Source organism: Lacerta agilis, chromosome 5 (assembly GCF_009819535.1).
Source record: "Lacerta agilis isolate rLacAgi1 chromosome 5, rLacAgi1.pri, whole genome shotgun sequence".
In the NCBI taxonomy this organism is placed as follows: Eukaryota; Metazoa; Chordata; class Lepidosauria; order Squamata; family Lacertidae; genus Lacerta; species Lacerta agilis.
In genome coordinates, this window is record NC_046316.1 from 40,789,513 (window position 1) to 40,803,532 (window position 14,020).

A 14,020-nucleotide genomic window follows, 5' to 3' on the forward strand; every position below is an offset into this window, starting at 1 on the left:
CGTATTTTTCCATGTAACATTTTTACACATCAGTTTCGCTTCTTGTTGGGACATTAGGAAGAGAAAGGGGGAGAAAGGTGGGCGGAATGGAGAGATGGGTGGGGTGGGGTGGCGATGTTTCTACTTTATTAATGTAGGGTTTGGTGTCAGCGTCGTTTGTGCAGGTTCTTTGTTGTTCGCTTGTGTTCCTTTGGTGGTGAGAGAAGTCTGGGTTGGCGTAGGGTGTGGTTGTTCATTTGTGGTTGGCTGTGGTGGTCTTTGGTTTCCTGGGTGAGTGTTTTTGATCAGGCCAGCCATATTGATTTGCAGGCTATGCTGTCGGTAGATTTTTGTCATTGTCTTTTTGGGCTGCGTGTGTGATGAAGGGGAACCATACCAGGGTGAAGTCTGTCCCCATGTCAGTTTCAGCTTACTGGTTAGTTTTTCTAGTAGGGCTCTTTCCCATACTACTTGGTAGCATTGGTCCATGCTAACTTCTGACAGGTCTCTCCAGTGTCTGGTTATGATGTTTCTGGCTGCTGAGAGTAAGTGGGTTATGAGTTCTTTGTGGTGTTAAGTGGGCATTGTTGTCTTGGAAGATGTCTAGTAAGACCAATTCTGGGGTGATTTCTAGCACTTGCTTGGTTAACTTACCTATTTCTTGTATGATTGTTGTCCAGAATAGTTGGATTTTGGGGCACTCCCACCACATGTGGAGGTAAGTGCCTGTGGTGCACCCTTTCCAGCAGTTATATAAGGTTCCTGGATGTCTTCTAGTTTGTCTTGCATTTCCTGTGTTGACAAGAGTTTGTTATTTTTATAAAAGTCTGTTAGGCGATATAGGCCTTTGGTTTGCCAGGTTTTTATTTGAAGGTTTTGTGCTGCATGGTGGAATAATGGGTGGTAGGCCAGGGGAATTAGTGGGGATGGGGTTGGGGATAATTTGCCCATTTCTGTTTTCCATGCTTTGAACATAGTTTGTGTGTACCCGTTAAGTGTTGTGGGAATTTTTCTTAGTTTGTTTGGGAGGAGTGGATATATGCTGTGGTGCAGATATTTTCAATCATGTCCCTCTCTAAGTGTATCCACTGTTTTGTCTCGTCTTCTAGTATATACGGGATTATATGGTGCATTTGGTTGGCTTTGTAGTATGTTTCTATGTTGGGGATTCCCCATCTTCCTTCTGAGGTGGGGAGGTGCAGGTATTTGGTGCTTATTCTTGGTTTTTTGTGTGAGAAGATAAAAGAGTGTAGTTTTCTCTGCCATCTGCGGAGTTGGGTTGGGGGAATCCAGATTGGGAGGATTTGAAACAGGTAGGTTAGTTTTGGGAGGGTGATAATTTTGATCATGGCTATTTTGTCCGAGAGTGTAGAATTCAAGTTGTTCCATCTCTTTAGGTCTTTGTTAATTTGTTGCCATAGGGGTTTGTAGTTGTGGAGGTATAATTTATTGAGGTTTTTAGTTATCTGTACCCCCAGATATCTGAACTTGGTATGACAGAGTTTTATCTTGGTTATATTAGTGAGTTTTCTTTGTCTGTGAGGAGGGGTGTTGAAGCACATGGCTTCTGATTTTGCAAAATTTACTTGTAGGCCCAACACCGTTGCAAATGTGTTGAGTTCTCTGATTAGGGAAGATGCTGTGTTTAAGGGATCTGGTGTTGTAACCATGAGGTCGTCTGCAAGAAGCCCTTATTTATAGGTTCTGCCTTTTATTTCCAACCCCTTGATGTCTGTAGCTGCTCAGATTTGGATTGCTAGGGGTTCCAGGGCCAGGATAAATAGGAAGGGAGACAGTGGGCATCCTTGTTTTGTTCCTCTTTGGATTGCTATGGTTTTGCAAAATCAACTGCTATCATCAACACTCAACCACCACGCAATTAGTATTCTACTTCATAGCTATTAAATGCACTCACATAAAATTAGCTGTGGGATCTTCTCAGGTTTGGCTTATCCATATCTTATTTTGGCCATATGAAAGTACCTGGCATATCACAAATATTTACTGGACCACATATGGTACACAAATTTCCTATTATGGATGAACAGGAGGCCATTTCCACACAGAACTGACTATATGTATAACCACATATCCAGTACTGTACCAGTAACAAGGGAACACTACTACCAATTCTGAGCATTAGTACTTGTGTTCGCTCAGAGTGCTTCACAGGCATTATCTCAGTAATACTTACAGCAGTCTTCTAAGATAGGTCAAGTAGCATTATTCCCATTTGGGATAGAAGAGAAAACCTAAGAGAGAAGGGGAAAGGCAACTGAAAAAGAGTGGCTCGCTCAAGGGTCAAACTAAACTATACATTTAGCTTAGCACCTCTGCTTTTATGTACCAGGAATTGAGATCATAGCAAGGGTGATGTGTTAAAAGCCCTCTGACCTCCCACTCTAAGGTCCTGATGGGAATCAGGCACCCTGTGCGAGAAATTCACGTAAAACAACCACCCTACACCTAAAAGGCAAAGGTGCAGAGTCTATATATTGTCTAGTTTGGTTGTCCCTTCATCAAGCTAGCTCATGGTTAAGGAGAAATATGAGTCAAGGACTTCTCAGCTCACTTGTTTACGCACGCTTACTCAGATATAAGTCCTATTGAATTTACTGAATTTTACTTCCAAGTCAATCCTTCTTCAAATAATCAAATACTCCCAGCAATTAAATGTGGACTTGAGTGTATAATCAGTCAAATTCTGTTTCTGGATGAATATAAAACTCCTTTTTACATAGTTTCACAAACTACAATTCACATGATTATGCCTTTTCCAATAGATACAGCTTCAGGGTTTTTATTTTGCCAAGCTATGGATTTTGTTTCCTTCCTGAATAAGCAGAAATAAATAAATAGGACAAGGCAGGCTAGAAGATTATACAACAAAAAAAGGATAAGATCACCACCTGCCCACATTTTTGTGATAAGCAAAAAAAACCCTAAGTGATAGGGCTAACAGTTATCCTCAGAGCAACACAGACTTAAGACCCAAATGAGGATGTGCCTGGCTGTGCCTTTGCTATCTCACATTCGACATTTGAACACCGTAGTGTGACTGTATGGTATTCAAATCAATTTTAGTGCTTCGTGGGAGTGTACATGTCAGCTCCTCTGTCTTAAGATGTCATCAGGAAGGGCTCAGCATGTCTGGTGGCCTTTATCCCGAGGCTGTGCAACATCCATTTCAAATTACATGTGCTCTGTACAGGGTGATGATAAATGTGTGATCTAATAATCACACATTCAAATAAACATTGTTGGGAGAAAATGACATGGTGGTGCCGATAGGCTTCTAAGCTGCTGCAGAAAGCCCCCAGTTGGACAAAGCAAGCACAGAGCTTGATGTGCCAGCACAATTCTTTTTTACTGATGCGTGTGTGACTAAGGGCACACACATGCTGTACAGGCAGTATGCATTTTGACGAATAGGGTGATTTCCATTATTTCAACCCTCACATTCCAGATTTGTGAGTTCTTCAGTACAGTATATGAAAGGTTTGCATGGGCTGGCTTCTCATGGTGAGCATAGGAGTCCCTGGGAGAAAAGGAGCCAGATTTTTGCTGGACATTTAACATACTCCCAGTGTGTGCTACGCAGCATCCAACAGGGAGTGCAGGAAGCTGAAGTCTGGCCATGCTCTAAATACCCTGGAATCACTTAAAGCTGCAAAATCCGAGGCTTCTAGTGTGCTTCAGACTGGATGAAGAATGTTGCTAATTATGTCTCAAGACAAGAGCAATCCTAAGAACAGGATGAAAAGCCAGGCCTGTATGTGGCACAATATGCAATTTTTAAAAGCACTATATTGCATTCATTCAAATTCTGCCCCTCAGAATCAGTGCCAGCATAATCCAAGATATTTCCCATTATTATGGGGGTATGGTGTTACTTAGATTTAAGTTTCTGGAGTAAACAGAATTAGTCTGATTTTGTCATCCTGTGTGCACTTATCTGGGAGTGAGTCCGACTGAACATGGCAAAACTAAGGCCCACTTTAAATGTGTTTTTAAAAAGCAAAACAAAACCTTTACATACCATGCTTATTCAGAAGCAAGCTCCATTTAAACACTATTTATTTAGTCCATTTATAGACTGCTTACTATTCAAAGGTGTCAAAGTGGTTTACAATACAAACTTCTATCCACACTATTCACACAACCAGTTTACACAACATCACTCTCGCCTCTATTCACACAACCATTATAAGCATTTACCAGCTCATTCAGTATCTTTACCAACCAACCAACCAACCAACCCCTCTTATCCAAATCACTCCTGCTCAACTATGCATACATACCCTCCTATATCCTTCTTGCTGCCGCCAAACACACATCTCTGCAGCATTAATGGGCTTGTGTCCCACAACCACAGAACTAGCAAATACTCTCTCACCCAGTTATATACCAGTGCAAACTCTCACACTGTGGGGGGTGTAAAACTGCTTCGCTCCAATCCATCCCAACACCAGAATCATACCACACATGGTGCCATCTGTGTGGAAAAAAGCTTCCCTGTGTGTGCATTCCCTGTGGCCACTGTATCATTTAAACCTACATGCACTCACGCCAGAGCAGGTGTCTTGAATCCCTGGAGCACTAAAGTACTGCACACGTCGGCGAGGATACACCACAGCTGCTTTTCTCTTTAACCATACTATAATCAGAGTAAACGACCCCTAGCAAACCCTGCTGAGGGCTTGCAATTTGCACAGCCCGAGCTCACGCGTGTTCCCTGCAACTCCGTCTGCCTCCAACGGGACGTGCTCCCAAGTAAGCGCGTTTAGCTCGGCGGTGCTCGTTTGCCTGGTGATTTGTAATGGTCGGTGCTCGGCGATATTGTGCCCAACTGGGCTTGTTTACGGAGCTCGGGCCTCCTCATGGTGGAGTGGCTGGCTAAGTGACGGGTCTCCTGAACTTCTCAGGTATCCCGGTTCCCCAGAGGGCATCATGATCGCTGCCACGCGGGGGTAACGTTACAAGGGCAAACTCCCGGTCCCGGGAGCCGAGGGCAGCAATTCCACGTGGCTGGAAAGAAAATGCGCGGAGCGTCTGCACGCCGGGAAGGGGCAAGATCCAGCTACGTAGCAACCGGGAAAGGTGCAAAGCGTGCGGCACGTTTCAACTACGGGCTCCGGGCTCCCTCGGCCCCAAGCGGGAGGGGAGCGCCGAAAGAACCCAACGCCTTTTTCCTGCTCCCGCGGCGGGCGCTGGCGAAGCTTTGCACTTTCTTTCCGGTTCTCTCCCCAGCGCCGGTTCCTGCCCGTTTCCTAAATTTTCCTCTCGCCCAAGTCCTGCCAACTGCGAAAGTCGAAAACGCGAGGAACCGTAGGACGGGGGGGTGGGTGGGTTGGAGAGAGAGCGCCGTGCAAGAGACGCTCCTCCTCCCTCTTCTTGCCCCCCCTTCCTCGCCCCCCTCTTTTTTCTTTCTTTCTTGCTGCGTCTGTTTGTACTTTAGCTGATCCACTAATCCCCTGAGAAAGCCTATTTGCAGTGAAGAGTATCTGTAGGGGGCGAGGCTGGTCCATGTGGGTTTGTGTCATTGGTTTGCAAAGAGAGACCCCGCCTATTGCCCAAAAAGAAAAAAAGAGAAAGAGAGAGAGAGACCCTACCTCTCTTAGCACAACGGAGGAGGAAGAAACGGAGCCGGGAGGGGGAGGATTCACCCTCCCCTTTTTCTTTTTCTTTTTCTTTTTTGCTGGAGGAGCCCCAGCCAAAGACTTCTTTAAAAAAAAACACAAAGCCGGGAAAAGAATCCAAGTTGCCATTCGATTCTCCCCCCCCCCTCCATCCTCACTTGGAGTAGCGGCCGGAGCTGGGCGAAGGAGGAGAGGATTAAGTTTTTTTTGTGGGGGGCGGCGTGTGCGTGCGTGTCTCATTTTAAGGTGGATCTCTGGCACCAGGAGCCCGGGCGCGGGGAATAATAATAATCAAAAGAGCGAGCGAGCGCGAACGGGGAGCCAGCGGAGGCGATCGATCAAGGGGGGGAAGATGCAGCGCTGAGAGCCCAGGCGGCGGCTTTCGCCCAAGTAGGGGGGCGGGCTGCTCCCGGTGGACCTTCGGAACCCGACGACGAGGTAAGCGGGGCGGGCAGGCAGCCGGCGAAGGGGAGCCGAAGCGAGTCCCCCCAGCTGGTTCTCTTGGCTGGGCTCGGAGTCTCGCTCTCCCCGCTCAGAACCTACCTGCAGTCCTCGTAATGTTTGCGCCCGTGCTAGTGTCCAAGTGCTTTCGCTTCACTGCGCCATCCAGGGAAAGGGGGGGGGAGAAGGACAAGGGGAAGCTTGAAATGTGAGGACATCTTTGGTCAGACCTCACCCCCTCCGGCCGGCTTTAATCCGTCTGCGGAGCCCCTTTCCATCCAACTCTCGCCGCCGCGATGGTGCCTGTTTAGGGCAAATGCCGCTTTCCCTGTCCCCCATCCACCCAGCGCGATGGAAAGGTGTGTGTGTGTGTGGATTTGTCGAAAAGGCTTTCCGATCCAGGTTTGTGCTTAAGCGCGCGCGCGTTGGGTTGTGTGGATGTTTCGCCTTCCTCTCCCCCACCTTCCCATTCGCACAGTCTCATTAAAAAAAAAAATTCTCTTTTGGGGAGGGGGTGGCAAAATTGCACTGGCTTTCCAGAGCCAAAGTGGGGCAGATCGGAACAAGTGGATCGCTTGCCTCTCCCTGTCCCCGCTTTCAAAAAAAAAAAAAAAAACAAAAACCAAAAACCAAACAAACCCCCAAAACCGAGAATCTGATAAAAAGAGCCGATATTTTGTTGTTGCTGTTGCTGCTGTATGGTGGAAGGGCGAAAAGCTGACGGCGGAGGAGGAAAGCGGCGGAAGGAGGGGGGTGGAGAGGGAAAAAAAATGACAATAAGTTGCTGCCCGCTTTCTTCATCCTTTAAAAATCCCCCCTTCCCTCCCCGCTTAGGCGGAGAATAAGTGAGAGACGTTAAATGAGGTGAAGTGGAAATCTTTTGTTTTGCTGGGCTCTGCATTGTTTACTTAGTGCTGAGTGTGATGGACAACATCTGCCAGCAGATTAGCAGGGTAACCCACGGTTTGCAGCGCTGCCAAAGTCTCGGCCAAGACAAGGGAGCGGTGAGGGGGCATCAAGGGGGGGGGAAAGGGAGAGAGGCAGGCAGACATTGCACGCCGCCCAGCCCGGGGACTTCCTCCTCCCCAGGCTGCCCAGAGCCGACTCGGGGGCCCGGCGCACTTCCCCCTCCTGCTCCGCGCCGCTGTACTTGAATGCAAGCCGGAGAAAGTTTTCCTGCTGCTGGAAGTGGCGATAAGGGGAAACGATTGCAAGAGGGTGGGCGGCTGGGTGGGATCCGTCTCGACCCTCTCCCCCCCCCTCCACACACGCACACACACCCTCCTTTTCTCTCTTCCCCTTTCTCTTTTTAAACTACTTTGGAGATCTGCAGCGAGGCGGGTGGGGGGTGGGGCTCGGGACGGGCGTGGAAGGCGCTTTATTGATTTTGTGGGCAAAACGAAAGCGGGATCCGCCAGAGCCTTGCAGAGCAAACAGTTGCAGAGCGATGAGGGTTTGGGGAGAAAGGGTGGAAATGAGCAACGCCGGGAAAATCCGGATGGGTCTCGGAGGCGCTTCGGGAACCGGGGGCGGGGGCTTGCGAGCAAGGCATCACCATCTGTGGAGAGGGCTGCTTTGCGTGGAGATTTTAAAAGCCCTTTCTTTCCTGGGGAAGCGTTCTGCTTAGTTTCATTGTGACGTTTGCATAGTGGCCGTGCAGGGTATGTGTGTGCCTTACTACCCCTCACGAGAAAGCGGATTTCTTCTCTCTTCTCGCTGCCCAAGCTACATAACCAGAGCTCTGTTTGTTTTTCGGCCACTCGGTTGTAAAAATTAATAATGATGAAGTAATGTCCCCTACCGAGCTGCCAGAGAGGATGTTTACATACCATATTGCTAATAACGGCTGCTGGGTTTTTTGTGGTTTTTTGGGGGGGAGGGGAAGACCTGATTTTGATTGTTCGCGTACTTTGTATGGATCTCCTCCTCCCTTTCCCTGCCTGCCCCACCTCTTGAAACACAGAGAGCAGTAATAAACATCATTTGGCTCCTTTTAAAATGGAAAATTTCAAAGTGAGGTGCTGTGTCTCCAAGAATGAAATGGCCGAGGGTTGTTGAAAGGTGTTGCCATCTGCGGAGATAAGCAGAGAAATATCAATGTGTAAACCAGCTCCTTAGCAACTCCTGTGGACACACAATTTCTCTACCTATCACTGCTGCTGGTCAGGCAAGGCATTTTCAGGGATAAATAAGACGTTTACATCTGACCCTTTAACTTGCAATTGTCTGAAGTTTTCCTGTTCTCTTGACCAACTCTTTGGTATAAAATTGTCTCCTTTCCAAATACTATTACACACATCACATGATTACACCAAGATGCTTTATGTTGTATGTGTCTAAATATTGATTCAGTATACATCTGTGCCAGGAAATCAAATCTCTCTTATAATTCTTGTGGAATGTGATATAGTGGAGCTCCCTCCCACAAAAACAAAAACCCCTATAGGGTTTATAACTTCAACATCCTGGGGGGGGGGGTCATGCTTTTTAAAAAAGACTCATCTCTTTTTAAAAAAATATCAGTGTAATTGTGTAGATTAAAGCCTATTACTTAGTGTGATTCATCCATGAAGAGTGCTCTTTGACCCAAACCTAGCTTGGCAGGTGGTTTCAAAAATCTATTTCAGGAAAGGTTTGCCCCTTTAAAAAAGCAAAACAAAATGTGGATTTCATGTACAGTATTGTTAAGTATTTCAGTTGATACCATATTGTGCATAAGAAATGAGAAATACAACAAAAGAGTAACTTTTAAGCTGATAGTTTTTCTTATAAGTTAATTACCACCAATAAATGTGCATAAAGATTAATGAAAGTATAGCCAGGTGCTGTTGATCAATTGTAATAGGGACAAAAAATAAAGCAACTATATTTCTGTAATACATATAAGGATGCCTTCTATACTTGGAGCATATTTTCTTATTTTTAAGAATTAAGCCAGAAAGAGAGGCAATGTTAGTTTTTTGGTCTTTATGTCTTGTCTTTGCTGCTGTTGGTAGTGTTGATGAATATTTGGGAAAACAGTCTATGCTGTTAAAACCAGTTGATTTTGCAATTTCAGCTAACTGGACCTAAGCTTCCAAGGATTTCAGTAGGACTGCATTCAGACGTTACTTTTTTATTTAACAAGCTCATATACCACCCTTCATCCAAGGATCACAGGGCAGTTTACAGTATAAAGGACAAACATACACAACACAACAACAAACAAAACGGTACTCCCCCTCGACTTTATTCTGTCTTCCCAACCTGTTCTTTTTATGTGATCTTTAACATGATGTAAAATCCACTTCTGGAAATCTGGTAGAATCTAGTGAAAGTTTATTGCTCATTTTTGTGTTGTAAACATTCCCCCCCCCCCTTGGAAACAACTCTTTAAACACAGAACCACAGGAGTTTTGAGTTGTAAGTTTCCCATGGTTTTCATGAATCACATCCCCACTGCTCATGTAATGAAATTTTGGGTGGTGCTTTGCTTTTGGTATACCATGTGGTGAATCATGGGGGAGCAAGTGGAGGAGTGGCAGCCTGTCTGATGACATTCATGCCTGGTGTGATTGAAATTTTGTGCAACATATCAATTGAAAGCCACAGTTCCATAATGCAACAGGTTCTACAGTGTAAAAGGAACATTAGAAATCAGGACAGAAGTGGTAGCATTATAACTAGTAAAACTGATATTTAAGAATCCTATGTCTGAATGTAGCCTAGATCTTGATCTCATCCATGATGTGCTTGTTTTAGTGAAAGTTGGTTAGAAAAAGAAGTTTTTTTTAAATGCATTGAAGGATGATGGTGTAAGGTACTTCAAAAAGGTAAACGAAAAACGGTTGCATTTTAAGAGTTGGTTCAGAATACAGTAGTGACGTACTTCAGAGCTGATAGTATTCCAGACGTTTCATTTATATAACTGATTCGTAAAATTCTTTTTTTGACGGTTTGTAGATGTGGTTTTCAGCTCTTTTATAAGAGCACATAAATTTTCCAACTGTGGAGTTGGTGAGTGAATTTTTTTGATAGACACAAGCTGCTGTTCAGAATATAGTATAATCTGCATGCAATGTATTTTCTTCAGTAACTTCTTATTCCATCTCAAATTGACATAAAAGGAAGTTGTCATTGTAGGCAAAATAGTGTCTACTATAAACATTTTACTAAGGGAAAAATGCATTGCTGCAACTCTTAGTTACGTATTAAGAGTTTGGGCTGTGTGGAAATATTAATAAATCTGCAAATGTTCATAGGTGAAAATTAGACAACTGCTTCTAACTCCATCTTTTGGAAATACTTCCATAAAAAAAGATCATATGGATCATGCAGCTAGCATGACCCCATGAAACATTTCTTACATCATGATGAAGAGACTGAATAATGAACGCAGTTGTGAAAAATAAATTATTATTTTGAAAGCATCATTGAACTGGAAGCTCCAGAATATGAAAACTCATGAATACAGAGCCAAACTGTTAATTTTTTTGGGTGGTGGCGGTTTGGTTCAGGTTCACTCGCAACAGACGTGGTTCAAGCTAGAAAAAGCTTCGTAATAGGTTTCGTCTGACTGAATTGGTTTACGTGACAGTGTAATGCAAATATTCATAATCTCAGACTGTTTGATCCTGGATTATTATTTACTTCTGAAACAAAAGATAATCGGTTTCAAAGTAAGTTGCAGTTCCAGTTCCTGACCATTGGCCATGCTGGCTGTCTCTGATGGAAATTGGAGTCAAACAACACCTGCAGGTGTTTCCCATTTCCCTGATAGGAAAAGTTAAAACGTTTAAGACTGCAATCCCATAACCCTTAATCCACCTTGTTTCTCTCCAGAAGTGTTAGATTACAGTTCCCATCAACCCCAGCCAGCATGGCCAGTGTGTAGTCCAGGCATAGGCAAACTCGGCCCTCCAGATGTTTTGGGACTGCAACTCCCATGATCCCTAGTTACCAGGACCAGTGGTCAGGGATGATGGGAATTGTAGTCTGAAAACATCTGGAGGGCTGAGTTTGCCTATGCCTGGTATAGTCCAAAACATCTGGAGGGCATCATGTTGAGGAAAGTTGCTGTATTCGTTCACCTGGTAGTAAGTTTCACTGAACTCCTTAGGCCTTGCTCTTGAATACACCTGCGTAAGTAGTGTTCTGTGCTCTGTAAATAACAGGAAATGACCTTGTTTTCTTGGGGATATGTCCTGCTGTCTCTATGATAGAACTACTGTCTAATTTAGAACTGCACCCTGACAAAATAAAATAAACCTGAATTGATTAACCTTTTCTTTATCGTCTCTCACATATCAGCCTCTTTCATGCTCTCAGGATGCCCTCCCTGGTTTCTTAGTTTTAGCTGCTCCAGGCCTTGGATACTACGAGGCTGTTGCTGTCAACGTTGCCTCAGGCAAGCCTAGTGGACATAGTCTGAAGTTTTAACTGCCATCCTATGTTAACATTTTATGGGCATTTTGGGGGCGGGGCAGATGGGGGATTGTTACATTATTTGTTGTAAGCCACCCTGAAATCTTTCAGTTTTATGTGGCAGGTTGTAAATCTACGTACTTTTTATTTATTTATTTAAATAGACAACCTGTAAGGGAGCTCTCTCTTTAATAAGTGGCAGTGTTAGATGCTGACCCTGAGGTCAAAGGTTGGGAAGAAAAGGTTTTGGCAGGAACACTTAAGCTGCCACAGAGACAGTCTCTGACTGAATGCTGCATAGTTGAATACAGAGAAGTGCTCTTCTCTACGCATTCCTCAGCTAGCCTGTATACCATTGCAGTTTGCCTCACAGTAGATTTCAGACTTAAGCAGAAGGGTTCTGTCCTGTCTTTTACTTCCTGGCCCTGACAATTGTCCATACTGACTGGCGCTGATACAAATTGGAGTCCAAAACATTTGGAGGGCACCATGAAAGCTACCCCTGACATAATAGGGGGATATACTTGGCTCTAGACATTGGAGGACATGTCCAGCTGGTGCTGTAGTCTACAGGAAGTGAGATAGTAGACAGTTAGAGAGTGCACAATGTATGCCTAGATAGTCTCTTGGAGGAGGACTTCTGCAAAATAAGCTGTGGCTCCTGTAGAGGCAAGAAAGGGTCTTCAGGAGTAAAGGAGGGCTTGCTGGAAAAGGGCATCCTTCACCCATTCACTGCCACTGTGTTTACATCCTGGTGAGCCAAGATTGACTCTGTTTCTGCCATGTGTTTTCTACTTATTTGGGTACATGTGACTGTTGGCCTTTCCATGCTGTCTTGTGTTTCCCCTTCAGACTTTGTGTTACCCATCAGGGACAGTGGTGTAAATGTGGTAAATGCATCTACTGCCATAAACTGAATCGGTTCTCAGTGTGTCAAGCTCTGTAGTGCAAATTGAATGCCATTCATTCCCTTATCCGTTTATTTTTAAAGTATGGCTTTGTAACTTACCAATATAGAACAAGTCTTTGATCGACAGTTTTCTTTATAGTGTGCTTCTATTTAGGTTCAATTTAACAGGATAACTCTTGCAGAGTGACTTTTTTTTTTGCAGAGCTCCAGTTCCAGAATGTCAGTTAATACCAAGGCATTCCTGTCATGAATCACTTTTGAAAGCCAAGTTGTACCCTTTGCCCTTGTGTGTTTCCTAAATGGAGGAAAAAAAATTGAGAGGAGTTTGCAGTAACAGCAGAACGGTGCCACTTGCTTTCATTTTTAACGTTGTCATTTTAGCAGAGAGGACTTGTCAACATAATTTATGTGAGCATGTCTTGGGTTCCAGTGCTAATAATCTTCCTATTGTTAAAAAGCATCAAGTCTAAATGTGCTGTGTCCTAGACGAAGGCTACAGATAGAGATCTATTCCAGCTGAGGTTGGTGAAGACAAATTTTCTGTCAGATTGGGTGCTTGCTGTACGGATAATACTTTAGCAATTCATGCTGTTGTGAGAACATCCTCATTACATTCTTAAAAATGGCAAATTCTGAATTGGACGCACTTGACAGATTGCAGAAGACAAGGTAATACCCAGCAACAGATGCCCATCAAGTCATCTTGCTAGCACTACTGACTAGAAATTACTCTCCAGATAAAAGCTACTAGTCCACAAACTGTTTTCCCATATGCCCATGTTCAGGACATAGGAAGCTGCTTCATCTAGCTCAGTATTGTTTGCAGTGGCTTTCCAGGGTTTCACCCAGGAAACATCCCCAGCCCTATCTCAAGATGCTGAGGATGTAACCTACTGTAGGTCCCTTGGCATGCAAAATAGAGGCTCTAGCATTGAGCTGTTGCCCTTCCCACATCTTGTGGCCCAAAAGGGAAAAGCTAAAAACAACCACACTCTTTTGTAATGTTTCCCTCCTTTATTTCCTGGAGGCAATTCTTACTTGTCACAAATGACCAAGCAAGCAGGCTTATGTTTTCAGTGGAGTCTTTATTTAACCATTCTCTCCTTGTTTCATTGCCCTCCCTCAGGTGTTAATTTCAGGAAAGGAATAGTGCTTGGGAGGTCTTAAACCAGCCTGGAAGTCACACATCTGATAGAGTATGTCCTTTTGCTTAATCCCAGACACCTAAGAGCAGTGCTTGGTTGCTAGTGGTGAGAAAAGCCAGCCCTTTATTTATTCCCATGTGAAGCACGACCACCTTTAGTCTTGACTCAACAATTTTGCTGAAGTCAAAGGGGTTCTGACTCTGTAGTTAACTCATGGATGGGAGATTGCCTGGGAATCGTGTGTTTGCTTGCTTCCAAGCTCTGTGATAAATGAAAGGTAGGATGTAAATGTAACAAATGACACTTCCAGAGTAAGGGATTTCTAAGGGCTACAAATGAAGAAATACAGAGAGAATTTGTGGGCATATGTTAACAATATAAGTTTCTAAATTTATTTTGGGTAAGACTTTGCTGACTTTCAGATTTGTTGCCAGAACTTCGATTATGTTGTTCTGATCTCTGTTGGTTCTGCAGGTTCCCATGACTTTCTCGGCAAAGATTAA

The 14,020-nt window shown here is 44.4% G+C and overlaps 1 protein-coding gene across 2 annotated transcripts in view; it reads left to right on the forward strand.

The window, feature by feature from the left end:
• The first annotated feature begins 5,587 nt into the window (after positions 1-5,587).
• The window catches only part of CTBP2 (C-terminal binding protein 2), a 203,407-nt gene continuing 194,974 nt past the window's right edge, over positions 5,588-14,020 (forward strand). The window contains exon 1 of one of the 2 annotated variants that reach the window (XM_033149441.1): positions 5,588-6,056. The gene's annotated coding sequence lies outside the window, so the exon portion shown is untranslated. The remainder of the gene's footprint in view (positions 6,057-14,020) is intronic. The other variant, XM_033149444.1, reaches the window with a different exon arrangement.